At 44.6% G+C, this 13,683-nt stretch overlaps 1 long non-coding RNA gene across 1 annotated transcript in view; it reads left to right on the top strand.

Moving 5' to 3' along the window:
• The first annotated feature begins 3,200 nt into the window (after positions 1-3,200).
• LOC147035052 (uncharacterized) overlaps positions 3,201-13,683 on the top strand; it is a 30,792-nt gene continuing 20,309 nt past the window's right edge. Inside the window, exon 1 of the long non-coding RNA XR_015061199.1 lies at positions 3,201-5,979. This is a non-coding gene — a long non-coding RNA (uncharacterized LOC147035052). The remainder of the gene's footprint in view (positions 5,980-13,683) is intronic.

Here is a 13,683-nt window from a genome sequence, read left to right as displayed (position 1 = left end):
TCGAAGAGACATAGTGAGAGTGTGAGATTTGTCTGGATTGAAAGACATGTTCCACGTGTTGGACCAGTTTGTGATTTTATCCAGATCTGCAGTGAGCGAAGAAGCTGCTGCTTGCCGGTCTGAGGGATGACAGATGGTACGGCAGAGGGTTGAGTCATCGGCAAAGAGAAATAGAGGATTTTCCAGAGAGTCCGAGAGATCATTGATGAAAACCAGAAAAAGAACAGGGCCCAGAACGCTACCTTGAGGAACTCCAGCCTGCACAGGAAGAGGGGATGAAAGAACTCCATTTAGGGCCACACGTTGACTGCGACAGGAGAGGAAGTCTGCGAGCCATGAGTGGAGATGGCCTTGAATACCATGGGAAGAGAGTTTGGTGAGTAGGGCAGGGTGCCAGACTGTGTCAAAAGCACGTGATATGTCCAGGGATACGGCTCGGATTTCCTGTCTGGCATTGAGGACCTCCATCCATTGATGGGAGAGCAGTAGCAGCATATCTAGGGTAGAGTGACCTGGTCTGAAACCAAATTGATGATTGGAAATCAAGCCATTGGAGAAGAGGAAGGATTTCATGTCTGAAGCGATGATGGATTCCATAACCTTGCTGATGATTGGGAGAAGGCTGATTGGTCTATAGTTACAGGGATCTGTTTTTGCACCTTTTTTATGCAGGGCAGTGATGTTAGCAGATTTCCAAGCAGATGGCAGATGACCTTGGGAAAATGAGAGGGTGAATAGAACAGAGAGAGGGTGAGCAAGAGCAGAAGAGCAGGCTTTGAGGACACGTGGGCTGATGCCGTCTGGACCGGTTGCAGAATCTGACTCGAGGTTTGAAAGCAAGCTCTCCACCTTGTCAGGAGAAAAGGATACAGAGTCCAGGGACAGTTGGGTGCGACTGGGCAAAGTGGGTAGAGATAGTGATGGGTTTGGGACACAAGATTTAGCTGCAAACACCGAGTTTAGACATTCAGCTTTATCACGTGTGGAATCAGCAGTGCGGCTATTTGAGGTAAGGGAGGGGATGGAGGGGGAACATACACCAGAAACAGATTTGATTAAACGCCACCAGGATTTTGAGGAGGGAGAGAGGTTTGAGAGTTCAGACTTGAGATGAGAAAGATGTTGTTTTCTGGCTCTCCTGAGGGTAGCTACACACTTGTTCCGAGCTTTGTGGAAAGAACTGAGATTGCCCTCAGTTGGGTTTGCTTTCCATGAGGCAAAGGCAAGTTGTTTCAGGACAACTGCCTCGCCACAAGCTTCAGTAAACCAAGGGCGGGAGGAAGGGTAAGACAACTGAACACGAGAGGGGATAAATCTGTGCATGAGGGAGAGCAAGTTTCTTTGAAAGAATTCCCAGGATGAGTTGATGTTTGAGAAAGTAGTGATAGGAGACCAGTCTGTAAGTTTGATGGCTGCTCGGAGACCCTGCCAGTCGGCTTGAGTGAAATGCCAGACTCGACGGCGGTGAGGTGGTTCTCTGATAACAGCCAGAGAGATGTCCACTTTAATAAGGACGTGGTCAGAAGAACCAATTGGAGCGAAGGAAGAGCAGCAGATATTGTCAGGGAAATTTGTCAAAATCAGATCCAGAAGAGATGGAGTACCATTGGTTGAGATCCGGGTCGGGAAGTTGACCGATTGAGTCAGTCCCAATGAGTCACAGAAAGCTTTTGCTGATGTCCCATGGCAGGTGAGAGAGGTACCCACACCTAGCCAACTGGCGTGATGACAATTGAAGTCGCCACATAAGAGGAAGAGAGAGTTTGGATGAGAAGATAGAAGATGGTCCATGTTTTCGGAGAGTGAGGTGTAGATGGAGTCATCACTGTTCGGTGGACGGTACAGTACACATATAAACATGAGGTGGGAGTGGAGGGGAAGCCGAAGCCAGAGGTATTCCTGGGGGTGTGGGGGAGTGAGAGCAGTGCAGGGAGAGTGAGGAATAGAGTCTTTGATGAAGAGAGCAACACCTCCACCAGGACGAGGCTCAGGTCTGTCATACCGTAAGAGGGAGTAACCAGGGAGAGATACTTGGGAGTCAGACACGTCTTGGGAGAGGAAAGTTTCTGTTAGGCAGATAATGTCTGGTTTGTCAGTGGCAACCTGCATGGAAAGATCTGAAAGGTTTGAGCGAAGGCCCCGGATATTTGAGGTCCACACTTTTAATGAAGAGGTAGGGGAGGAGGCTTTTGGTGCAGGAGGTGGAGGGGCGGGGGAGGGTCGGACGAGGGACGAGGGGGAGGTAAGGAGGGTTGCTGAAAGAGTGTGGGGTATGGCAGAGTAGCGAGGGGAGGGGGCCGAATGAGGAGGAGAAAAGGCTCTGTGGTGCTGTGAGAGAGGGGGGACAAGAGACAAGGAAGATGGCAGTTGAGGATTTGAGGAGGTGGAGTGAAGAGATGGAGGTGAGAGGGCAGTGGAGGGAGGCAGGTTGGTGGATGAGAGGGGGGCAACTTAGAGAAGGAAGAGTGAGGGGGATGAAAGGTGGGAGAAAGGTGAGGGGGAATTTTTGAAAGAGGTGAGAGGGAGGCTTGGAGGGAGAAGAGTGGGATGGTTGCTTTGAGAGTGAGAGTGAGGGGTGAGGGGGTGAGTTGGCACTGAAGTTGGAAAAAAGAATGGTTGATGGAAAGCGAGCATCCATGGCAAACTGTGGTTTTTAAAAGTTTTAGGTCAGAGATGCGATTTAACACAATTCTTGATGGATGCAATGAAGGCGAATTCAGAGCATGGAGAGAAGAAGCGCTGTAATAGTTGGATTTTTTAGGCAAGGAATGAAGGAGAGGTCGAAATGAGAGCAGTCTGTTAAAATCGCAGAAGAGTAGTGCATTGTGAAACAGTAAAGAGTACCACATGTGTGAGAGAGGAAGATGAAGCATTATAAGATCGTTTTTGTTGTTAATATTAATGTATGAGAGAGTTCAACAGATTAGGTCATGGAAGTGTAAAAAAAAAAAAGAAATCGAGGAAGACGAGGAGGAAGTTAAGAGGAAGAAGTAGCAGAATCGGGAGAAGGTTGTTGTTGTTGTTGTTGTTGTTGTTGTTGTTGTTGTTGTTGTTGGGTTTTTTTATTTTTTTTTATTTTTTTTTATTTTTTTTTTTTGAGATAAGAAAGAGATTAGTTGGGAGAATGGGGGATGTTTGGAAAGTGGGGAGGATGAAAATTGAAGGTAATGGGGAGGATAGAAATTGAAGGTGATGGGGAGAAAAAACAAACAAACAAAAAAAAAAACGATCGAACACCAAGTGGAACCGGTAGGCCTCAAGCCTAGGACTAGGCCTCAAACACCAGGTGAGAACGTCGACATAAATACTCACAAAATAGCACGATTTTTGAAACAAAACCGAACTTGGAACACACATTAACATGTAGGTGAGAAAATTAAACAGTTAAAACGGGACAAATAACAACCGGAACTTAACTTTGAGAATGTCAGCAGGGAGCCCCGAAGGAGACCTCTTGCCGCTCAAAACCGGAACCGGAAGTCGAGGTTTTGACACAGTCTGGCATCGTGCCCTGCTCAGCAAACTCTCTTCCTATGGTATCCAAGGCCATCTCCACTCATGGCTCGCAGACTTCCTCTCCTGTCGCAGTTAACGTGTGGCCCTACATGGAGTTCTTTCATCCCCCTTCCTGTCCAGGCTGGAGTTCCTCAAGGTAGCGTTCTGGGCCCTGTTCTTTTTCTGGTTTTCATCAATGATCTCTCTGACTCTCTGGAAAATCCTTTATATCTCTTTGCTGATGACTCCACCCTCTGCCGTACCATCTGTCATCCCTCAGACCGGCAAGCAGCAGCTTCTTCGTTCACTGATGATCTGGATAAAATCACAAACTGGTCCAACACGTGGAACATGTCTTTCAATCCGGACAAATCTCACAGTCTCACTATGTCTCTTCGAAAGGACCATTTAGAACCCCCCCCCATCCACTTTCTCAACAATCTACTGGAAGAAGTCCTTTCTTTCAAGCTTCTGGGTCTCACTATCTGCTATGACCTTTCCTGGGAAAGCCACATTTCAAACCTCAGCTCCGAAGCCAGTCGCCGACTGGGAATCCTCCGACGTGCAATGTCCTTCCTCGGCACACCTGAGCTCCTGACCACTTACAAAGCTTTTGTCCGCAGCCTGATGGAGTACTCCCCTCCCCTCTGGGCTGGTGCTCCTGCCTCCTACCTTTCTCGGCTTCACGCTGTAGAAACCAAGGCATTTCGGATCATTGGCATCTCCCGCAATGAGGCTGAGTCTTTGGGCCTCTCACTCAATCACCGCAGGTTGGTCGGTGGTCTTTCTGTCTTCTACCATCTCCTCTCCAGCCTCGCCCCCCTGCTCTCTCTGCGATTTCTCCCCACCACATTTCCGCAGGGCGCTCAAGGTCCGCCAACAACCCCCTTCTGATAAAACTACCAAAATCACGAATCACTGCTCACCTTCACTCTTTCATTCCTCTTTTTTCCCGCCTTTGAAATAAACTCCCTTACTCTTCATTCACATTCTTCCCTCCAGGCCTTCAAAGCAGCTGTTCACCACCACCTCTTATCATCCCCCATCCAAATCCTCGATCTTTTCTTCCCCCAATAATCCACCCAAGCTCACCTCCTTCAAATTCCCTGCTTTCCTTCCTGAAAGTCCCTGTAATGTCCATCTTCTATTCCCCATGTTCTCTGCCCCATCCCTCTCCCTTCCACAGATCTCCAAATGTCTCTGTTCCCCACTGTTTTGTCCTTCCCACTCCCTCCCCTCCTGTCTCATGCCCCCCTTGATGTGCGTTGTGTGTTAGCACTCATACGAGCCTCGGCAAGGTATACAACAACAAAAAAGGAAACCCAGGGAGAGCAGAAGCATAGGGTAACTTATTACAAACATGGAGTGTGCAAAATGGTTTTTGGGTGAGACAGGCAGAATTTTGGAAAGGCAGCTCAATAGGCACCAATGTGTCGTCAGATGTGCCTACCATAGTTATTCAGCCATCATGAAATTAACCTTGGAAACTGGAAAGTCCTGGACTGGCAAAGTACAAGGGCCTTGGAAGGACACCCAATCTGCTTGGCATCGTTATTGAAAGTGTGGAATGGAAAGGACTTGAGGAGGGGAGGGGAGGGGGGGGATAAAATTTCAATTGTTCATTTAAATGGCAAACCGATATTTCCCCATGATGGATGGAATGTGCAATTTATAATATCGCCATATCCGATGCCACTGCCTTCCCTTCACCTCCCCTCATGCTGAGCACCTCCAAAACCAGATCTACCCTCACAACTTTCTGGGCATCTCTGGGCAGTGTTATTGCCTTTATTTTGTTCCAACTAAAATGTGATGTTCTAAAATCTCTTAACCAGAGTCGAATAAAAAAAGATTAAATTGTGTAATTGAGCTTCGTAGCAGTTCCGACTGCATAAAATGTGTTCATTTGTGGAAAAAAAAAGAAACTGTCTCCGGATGTCTGTGTGGTGTTTAGTATGACCGGGCATATCTTGAGCACCATTTCAGATGCACAATTGCTGAAAACCATAGATCCTAAAATAATTCACGGAACGGTGTTTGCTTGTTTGTGTGTTTGTTCGTCACGCTACTCCTCCTACTGTTCTGGGCTGATTACATCCAGACTTGCTACATAGGATCAGCATGACCCCAACTAATGTATAGGGGTGTTTTTTTGATCTTTGCCGGTGGTCTTGGGGGTGAGGGGGGGGGGTGAAGCAAATTCTCCATGTCAATGTGTATTGTGTAATACCGCCACCTCCAGGTGTGAGAGAGTATTACAAGTCTCCACCATTTACAGTACAGTATTCCTGTCCCCACGTTATCCAGTACAGTGAGGTGTTTTGAATTATAAGCAGTCAGCATGTTTTTGCTTCATGCATGTAACCCAGGTTATATTTTTTTTCAGGAGCGATTGAAGCAGCTATCAGCTGCCTATACACCACCCAAATAGAGGTATGCGTCAGAACGTGTTGCATGCTTGGAACAAGATCTTCCATTGGGCAGGTACTATGCCAGCGATACAAACACAGCACTTACCTCAATCTTCTTGGGAAACATTCGTTTCTCCAACTGATGCAGGCAAACGGTCCAAACCCAGCTCATGTTCCATCAGTGGGCCAACAATCCAACACTTGCTAAATCGGTAGCTTATTAAAATTTTCAGATTGCACTACAGATTTTGACACTGATTTAGTCCATGGGATCTGATTCTCAAATTCAAAATGATATTTTGATTATCTTCTTCTTCTTCTTCTTCTCCTCTTCTTCTTCTACTTCTTCTTCTTTCGGCTGCTCCCGTTAGGGGTCGCCACAGCGGATCATCCGTATGATCCGCATAGTGATTTGGCACATGTTTTATGCCAGATGCCCTTCCTGACGCAACCCTGGTCGCCTCTTACGACACAGGGATTTTGATTATATACTTTAATAAGTCTGTGACAGCAGATAGTGTTTTCAAGGCAAGGCATGTTGGATTGGCCAAATCAAAATGGTGGCTAAGACCCCCTGTGAAGTGAATTTGGATTGACCAAGGATAAGACTTTCCTGAAGGTAAGCTGTTAATTATTTTCAAAAGGGGTGTTTAATTTTACCCAGATACCCATGCTTTCATTCATGCACTGCATTTGAGTTCCCGACATATGATGGCAGAGTTTGGGGCCACTGTGTTTCATGGTTTTGGAGTTATGCAGGAGGTGCACACGCACACACTTGATCTTCTACATTTGTGGCTGACATTTTTTTTAACCCACTTATTGAGTTAAATAATTTGTATTTTCCAAGAAAATGAAGGAACTTTCAATCTTAATTCTCAGAGTCTATGAAAATTTAGTATTTTGTATTATGTTAATCAAACAAAAATTATTGTAGCAGCTGTTAACAACATGCTCATTCCATTCAATGTAGTTACTCGGGGAGAGGGGGGGGGGTAAGTTGAGCCACCCCCTACTGGAAGTTCCAGGATGGAGAGAGTTGAAAGGTGGTGCCATCTATTCAAACCAAGTCACATATTTTGCTTGTTGATGTAAGGAAAAAACAGTTTTAGACAAAGAAGGAACATGCAATGAATCAAATCGGACTGGGGATGCTGAAACATACGTGGTTTCTTAATATACAGTGCTTATAGAAAGTCTACAAAATTTTCACCTTTTGTTTGTTGCCTTATAGCCTGGAATTAACCGGAGTGCTCATTTCCTAAATACTGACCACAGGCTTGTTGTAGCAACTCTAAAGCTGCACCTTAAATCCTGGAGAATGGTACCATCCCAGCCTAGGCTGGATGTTGCCAAGCTCAGGGATGAGAGAGTAGCTGAGGAGTTTGCGAACAGGCTGAGTGGACACTTGGGGGGTCTGGGTGCTTTGGGGGGGTCCTGAAGAGTTGTGGAGCACCTTCAAGACCACCATCCTTGATGTTGCCGGTGGATGCCTTGGAGTTCACCGCAGGGCAAAGAAGAATTTTGTCTCTCAAGGGACACTGGATACCATTGACCAGAGTCGCAGGGCCAGGCTGAATGGCAGAGCTGAGCTGTTCAGGGAGCTGAGGCGTAAAACTGTACGTGCACTGAGGGTGGACAAGGAGGCCTATGTGCGAGGAATCTGTGAGGGGGTAGAGCATCACCTGTGGACAGGTGATTCTCGTCCCGCTTACAGGGGAATTCGCGCATTACGTTCATCCAAGCCCATCCCTCGGAGCACTGCAGTTCGAGCAGAGAGTGGAAGGCTCTTGACAGAGGAGTCTGAAGTGAAGGCCCGCTGGGCCGGTTACTTTGAGCGGTTGTACCAGGCTGATCCCCCAGCTGTCGAGTTGGACGTCAAGGGTGTTACAATCCCTGTTGCTGACCCTCGAATCAACTGTGGTCCACCATCGCTTGTGGAAACACGGGCTGCAGTGAACCAGTTGAAACGGGGCAAAGCTCCAGGAATCTGTGGCATCCATGCTGAACTTCTCAAGGCTGGTGGAAATGCTGCACTCGTGTCGTTGCATGCAGTTTTGTGCTCTACCTGGAACACAGGCATCATCCCAACTGACTGGAAGAGGGGCCTTGTTGTCCCTCTCTGGAAAGGGAAGGGTGATCGCCAAGACTGCAACAACTACCGAGGGGTGACGCTGCTCTCAGTGCCGGGCAAGGTCTTTGCTCGGATAATTCTTGATAGAGTTCGCCACCATCTGCTTGAGCACCAGCGTCCAGAGCAGTCAGGCTTTACACCAAAGAGGTCAACGATTGACCGTATCCTTGCACTTCGTGTCCTCACCGAACGCAGACGAGAGTTTTGGCAGGGGCTGCTTGCAGCCTATGTTGATCTCTGTAAAGCGTTCGATTCAGTGAATCGGGATGTCCTCTGGAGGATTCTTGGTCTTCGTGGGGTGCCACCGAAACTGATCGATCTGATGTCTGAACTCTACTCTGGTACTGAGAGTGCTGTGAAGTGTGGTGGTACCATCTCTGACTTATTTCCAGTTGTTACTGGAGTTCGTCAGGGTTGTGTACTTGCCCCCACACTTTTCAGCACTTGTATGGACTGGATTTTTGGGAGGATGTCGGAGAGATCAAGTTGCGGTGCATCGTTTGGCAATGTCAAGATCTCGGACCTTGATTTTGCAGATGATGCAGTCATCTTTGCGGAGACTTTAGACATCCTCTTGGGGGCCCTCGAGGTGCTGAATGAGGAGTCGGAGCCGTTGGGATTACGGATTTCTTGGGTCAAAACTAAGATCCAGGCTTCCGGTGACATCTTGGATGCTGCTGTCCTGTCTGTGTCTGTTTGTGGTGAGGATGTTGAGGTCGTGGATAGATTCACTTACCTTGGCAGTGATATTCATGTCTCCGCAGGTTGTGAGCCGGAGGTCAATAGACGTCTGGGACGGGCCTGGGGAGTCATGGATTCACTGGATCATGGGGTGTGGCGCTGCCGGTACCTGTGCGGGAGGATGAAAGTCCGAGTCTTCAGGTCCTTGGTACTTCCAGTCTTGCTCTATGGGTGCGAGACTTGGACTTTGACCAAGGATCTGAGACGGAGACTTAATTCCTTTGGTACCAGGTCTCTTCGGAGAATCCTTGGCTATCGCTGGTCGGATTTTGTATCCAACGAGCGGTTGCTGAGAGAGACTCGGATGAGATTTGTTACCTGCATAGTCCGTGAGCGTCAGCTGCGGCTGTATGGACATGTGGCTCGTTTTCCTGACGCTGATCCTGCTCACCAGATTCTCTCAGCGAGGGAGTCTCATGAGTGGAGGAGGCCAGTGGGCCGACCACGTGCCTCATGGTTGTAGCAGGTTGACCATCATCTCAAGGAGATGGGGATGGGCCTGGCATCTGCCTTGGGGATGGCCAGACGGAGGCCCCTGGAGTACCGGTGGAAAGTGGATGCAGCGACGCGCTGTTCTGGCACATGCTCCCATACCTGACCTGACCTGAAGGTAATGTTGAGGTAATATTATTTTTTTTAGATTAGATCCTGTTCTAGGCAGTGTAGTTGTTGTTGTGAAGGTAATGTTGAGGTATAATGTGGAGGTACTATTAATTTTTTCAGATGAGATCCTATTCTCGGCGGTGTCGTTGTTGTTGTGAAGGTAATGTTGAGGTATAATGTTGAGGTAATATTAATTTTTTCAGATGAGATCCTGTTCTCGGCGGTGTAGTTGTTGTGAAGGTAATGTTGAGGTATAATGTTGAGGTAATATTAATTTTTTTAGATGAGATCCTGTTCTCGGCAGTGTAGTTGTTGTTGTGAAGGTAATGTTGAGGTAATATTAATTTTTTCAGATGATATCCTGTTCTCGGCGGTGTAGTTGTTGTTGTGAAGGTAATGTTGAGGTATAATGTTGAGGTAATATTAATTTTTTTCGATGAGATCCTTTTCTAGGCGGTGTAATTGTTGTTGTGAAGGTCATGTTGAGGTAATATTAATTTTTTCAGATGAGATCATGTTCTCGGCGGTGTAGTTGTTGTTGTGAAGATAATGTTGAGGTATAATGTTGAGGGGATATTAATTTTTTTTCGATGAGATCCTGTTCTCGACGGTGCAGTTGTTGTTGTGAAGGTAATGTTGAGGTGATATTAATTTTTTTCGATGAGATCCTGTTCTCGGCAGTGTAGTTGTTGTTGTGAAGGTAATGTTGAGGTGTAATGTTTGGGTAATATTTATTTTTTTAGATGAGATCCTGTTCAAGGCAGTGTCGTTGTTGTTGTGAAGGTAATGTTGAGGTAATATTAATTTTTTCAGATGAGATCCTGTTCTCGGCGGTGTTGTTGTTGTTGTGAAGGTAATGTTGAGGTATAATGTTGAGGTGATATTAATTTTTTTTCAATGAGATCCTGTTCTCAGCGGTGTAGTTGTTGTTGTGAAGGTAATGTTGCGGTGATATTAATTTTTTTCGATGAGATTGTGTTCTCGGCGGTGTAGTTGTTGTGAAGGTCATGTTGAGGTGATATTAGTTTTTTTGGATGAGATCCTGTTGTAGGTGGTGTAGTTGTTGTTGTGAAGGTAATGTTGAGGTATAATGTTTGGGTAATATTTATTTTTTTAGATGAGATCCTGTTCAAGGCAGTGTTGTTGTTGTTGTGAAGGTAATGTTGAGGTAATATTATTTTTTTAAGATGAAATCCTGTTCTCAGCAGTGTAGTTGTTGTTGTGAAGGTAATGTTGAGGCAATATTAATTTTTTTAGATGAGATCCTCTTCTCAGCGGTGTAGTTGTTGTGATTGTAATGTTGAGGTCATATTATTTTTTTAGATGAGATCCTGTTCTCGGCGGTGTAGTTGTTGTTGTGAAGGTAATGTTGAGGTATAATGTTGAGGTGATATTAATTTTTTTAGATGACATCCTGTTCTTGGCAGTGTAGTTGTTGTGAAGGTAATGTTGAGGTAATATGCAGTAGTGTTATCACGGTCATCGAAATGCACAAATAATTAATTTGATCTATAGTATACCCAATCACACCTTTATGACTAAAAAATTAACAAAACTCGAGAGTAAATACTCTCGCAGTTTTATTCTGCCTAATTTTACAATAAAGATATCTCCCACATCATCAAAAAATAATTTTTAATCGTGATTTATATTATTTGATCGCTGATCCCAAATCCAGGCCGAAGTAACCGGAAATTGCAGCATCGAATGTAAGAAGAATTCTACGTTCGTTTCTCGGCTTTGCCCCTTCGTTATTAGACACTATAATTACTCCAACAATTTTGTCGAATCCTAAGGTGGCAAGCAATAGTTGGTATAGTAAGCTTTTATCATGGCCTGTTCTTTTCGGGTTCAATTCATTGGTTGGGAAGACTATTCTAAAGCACGTAATGATACACTGTGCGGGTAAGTTGAGTCGGTGAAAGTGGGGCAAGGACAGGTATATTTCCCAAGGGATGACATCATCCATAAACTTCCAAAGCCAAAGACAGTCGGAGGATCTGCCCAAAGATCTTGTCAACTGGTGTTTGAATGTAGCCTGAGCAAATCGAATCTAACATCGCAGTAAACTTGAACTTGTTTCACAATTTTGAAATACATGATTGTTATTTTAAATTTTTAATGTTTCTCTTAATTGCCATTTATTAGAAGGTCAGTTTGATGTTTGCAATTTGTATCACATCATTTGTTCAAGTTTTAACTGTCATTGCACCAACGTTAATTGTTGCTGAAGAGCATACCAGATTAGTGAATATGTCATTATAGGTCAATAAACTGTCTAAAATATTTTGTGAGTGAAATATATTTTCCCGTCATCACCTTTCTTTGCCATAAGCAGCAAATTAACTTACCCCATCGATAGGGTAAGTTGAGGCACTTGAGTGTTTTTTTTGTTTTTTTACTGCATCATCAAGACACTGGTGTTGGTCATGCATGACTGAGTATGGCCCACAAACAGTGCACTTGGACTTGCTGTGTAAAACAAGATATGTATGTCTTATTTGATTATGTGATTATTGGCCTTGAGATCAACATCAACAAAAAGTGAATTTACCCCCCTCCCCCATCCAGGGTGACGAAAATACAGTAAAGAGTTATTTGGCCAATCGCTCAATATGCCGGTTCCTCCAATGTCATCATGATCCTAATTGGGTGGGATTTGGGAATGCATCATACCCCTTCCAACATAACATGTCTATAACAGCACATCAATCAAATTGAATGACACAAAAAATAAGCAACATGGTAAACAGTTGCATTGACATGAAGAAACAATAGCAACAGGACTTCATTCTCCTCCATATTTCTGTGTTCACGACATATAAAGGAGAGAATTTTTTGTTGTTGGATGCAACATGATACTAAAAACACTGATATACACCACATGGATATATCAATAATATTATTAATTGAAAACAAGACATTTTGTTTGCATTATACATGTCGTTTGTTTTCATATCATTGTACATAATGCATTTTCACTGTATGTAATGCATCCTTCAGCAGATCACATCAAAATTAGTACTCGGTCATTAATGTCATAATCGAGAGATAGATCAAAGCACTATCTTCCTACTATTTTGACTGTTTTTGACATGTCCTCAGTTTGCACTTGTCTGATCATTTCATGCCATTAGCCATGCGAGTGCAATTGACAGCTTACATTATCTGGGGGCATTTGTAAGACAACAGTTGTAGGACAGCTTCTGATGTGGGAGCACCACTCATCCAGTCAATGACGAGTTTATTTGGCCCCCGTCCATTTCCTCGCCCCAACCATGACCAACAAGTTCAGAAATGCCCGGTTTTCCAATCAATGATCGTCGACAAATGTCAGTTTGCTCGGTCAATGTGTTTGCTGAGACAGTCTTTGCAAGGTGGCAGTTGATGAGGCTATTTCTCCCTTTTTACTGCAGAACAAATTGAAGCGCAACACATTGACATCAGAACTGCCATCCTTGCATCCAATGCACGTGATGGTTTCCAATTACTGAAACAATGTTGGAGTAAGGGTCGCACTCTTCTCCGAGTTTCATGAATGTTTCACTGGAGCTATGTCCTTCTGCAGAAGCCTCAGTGCAGAAATTTTACTTCTGCCAGCGAAACTACAAACACTGTCATAATCTGTGAAAGCGTGAGCTCCAAGGATGGCTTTGCAAACATCAGGACCATATGATGTGACTACTTTCTCAATATCAATGAAGCAAGTGTGGATATTCTTTCTGTGTTTCTGATGCAATGGAGCTTAGTATAGATATTGGAACTGAAGGCTTGACATCATCGTACTAAAATACACTATTTGGTGTCTGTCTGTAAACTATTTTTGGAGGAGGATCTCCCACTGTCTACTCTATTGCCATCACCTCCACTATCTTCTGTCGAACTCATTATGTCATGTAGAAGAATAGTAGACTACATTAAGCACTTTTGAGACATTGGTACATCCATCATACCTGTGAAAAAAGAAGAGACAATAGTTGATCTAATTGTCAGGGGTGTAATATACAATATTACAATGATAGTGGGCTGAGGTTTAAGTATTATAGTCAAGAGGCTCAATGATGACCATGGGAAGCTGAATTAAATATGCTATCTTGTTGATGTTCTGCTGCTGAAAAGGGTAAAATAATATCAGTCACCTGAATAGGCTATGACTCCATTTATTACTTGACAAAAACCTTTCTTCGCCAAGTATGTTGGTCTGTAGTGTCTTTATGTTTGTCAAACGATTTTTGGCCTCAGTATTCAAGAAATCGTTCTGAATTTTTTTGTGTGTATGTAGGTGACTGGCCAAGGACA

Source organism: Eptatretus burgeri, chromosome 1 (genome assembly GCF_056783735.1).
Source record: "Eptatretus burgeri isolate ZD-2024b chromosome 1, Ebu_testis_v1, whole genome shotgun sequence".
Taxonomy (NCBI): domain Eukaryota; kingdom Metazoa; phylum Chordata; class Myxini; order Myxiniformes; family Myxinidae; genus Eptatretus; species Eptatretus burgeri.
Note: the sequence above shows the minus strand (reverse complement) of the source record. Positions and strands in the feature narration are given on the sequence as shown.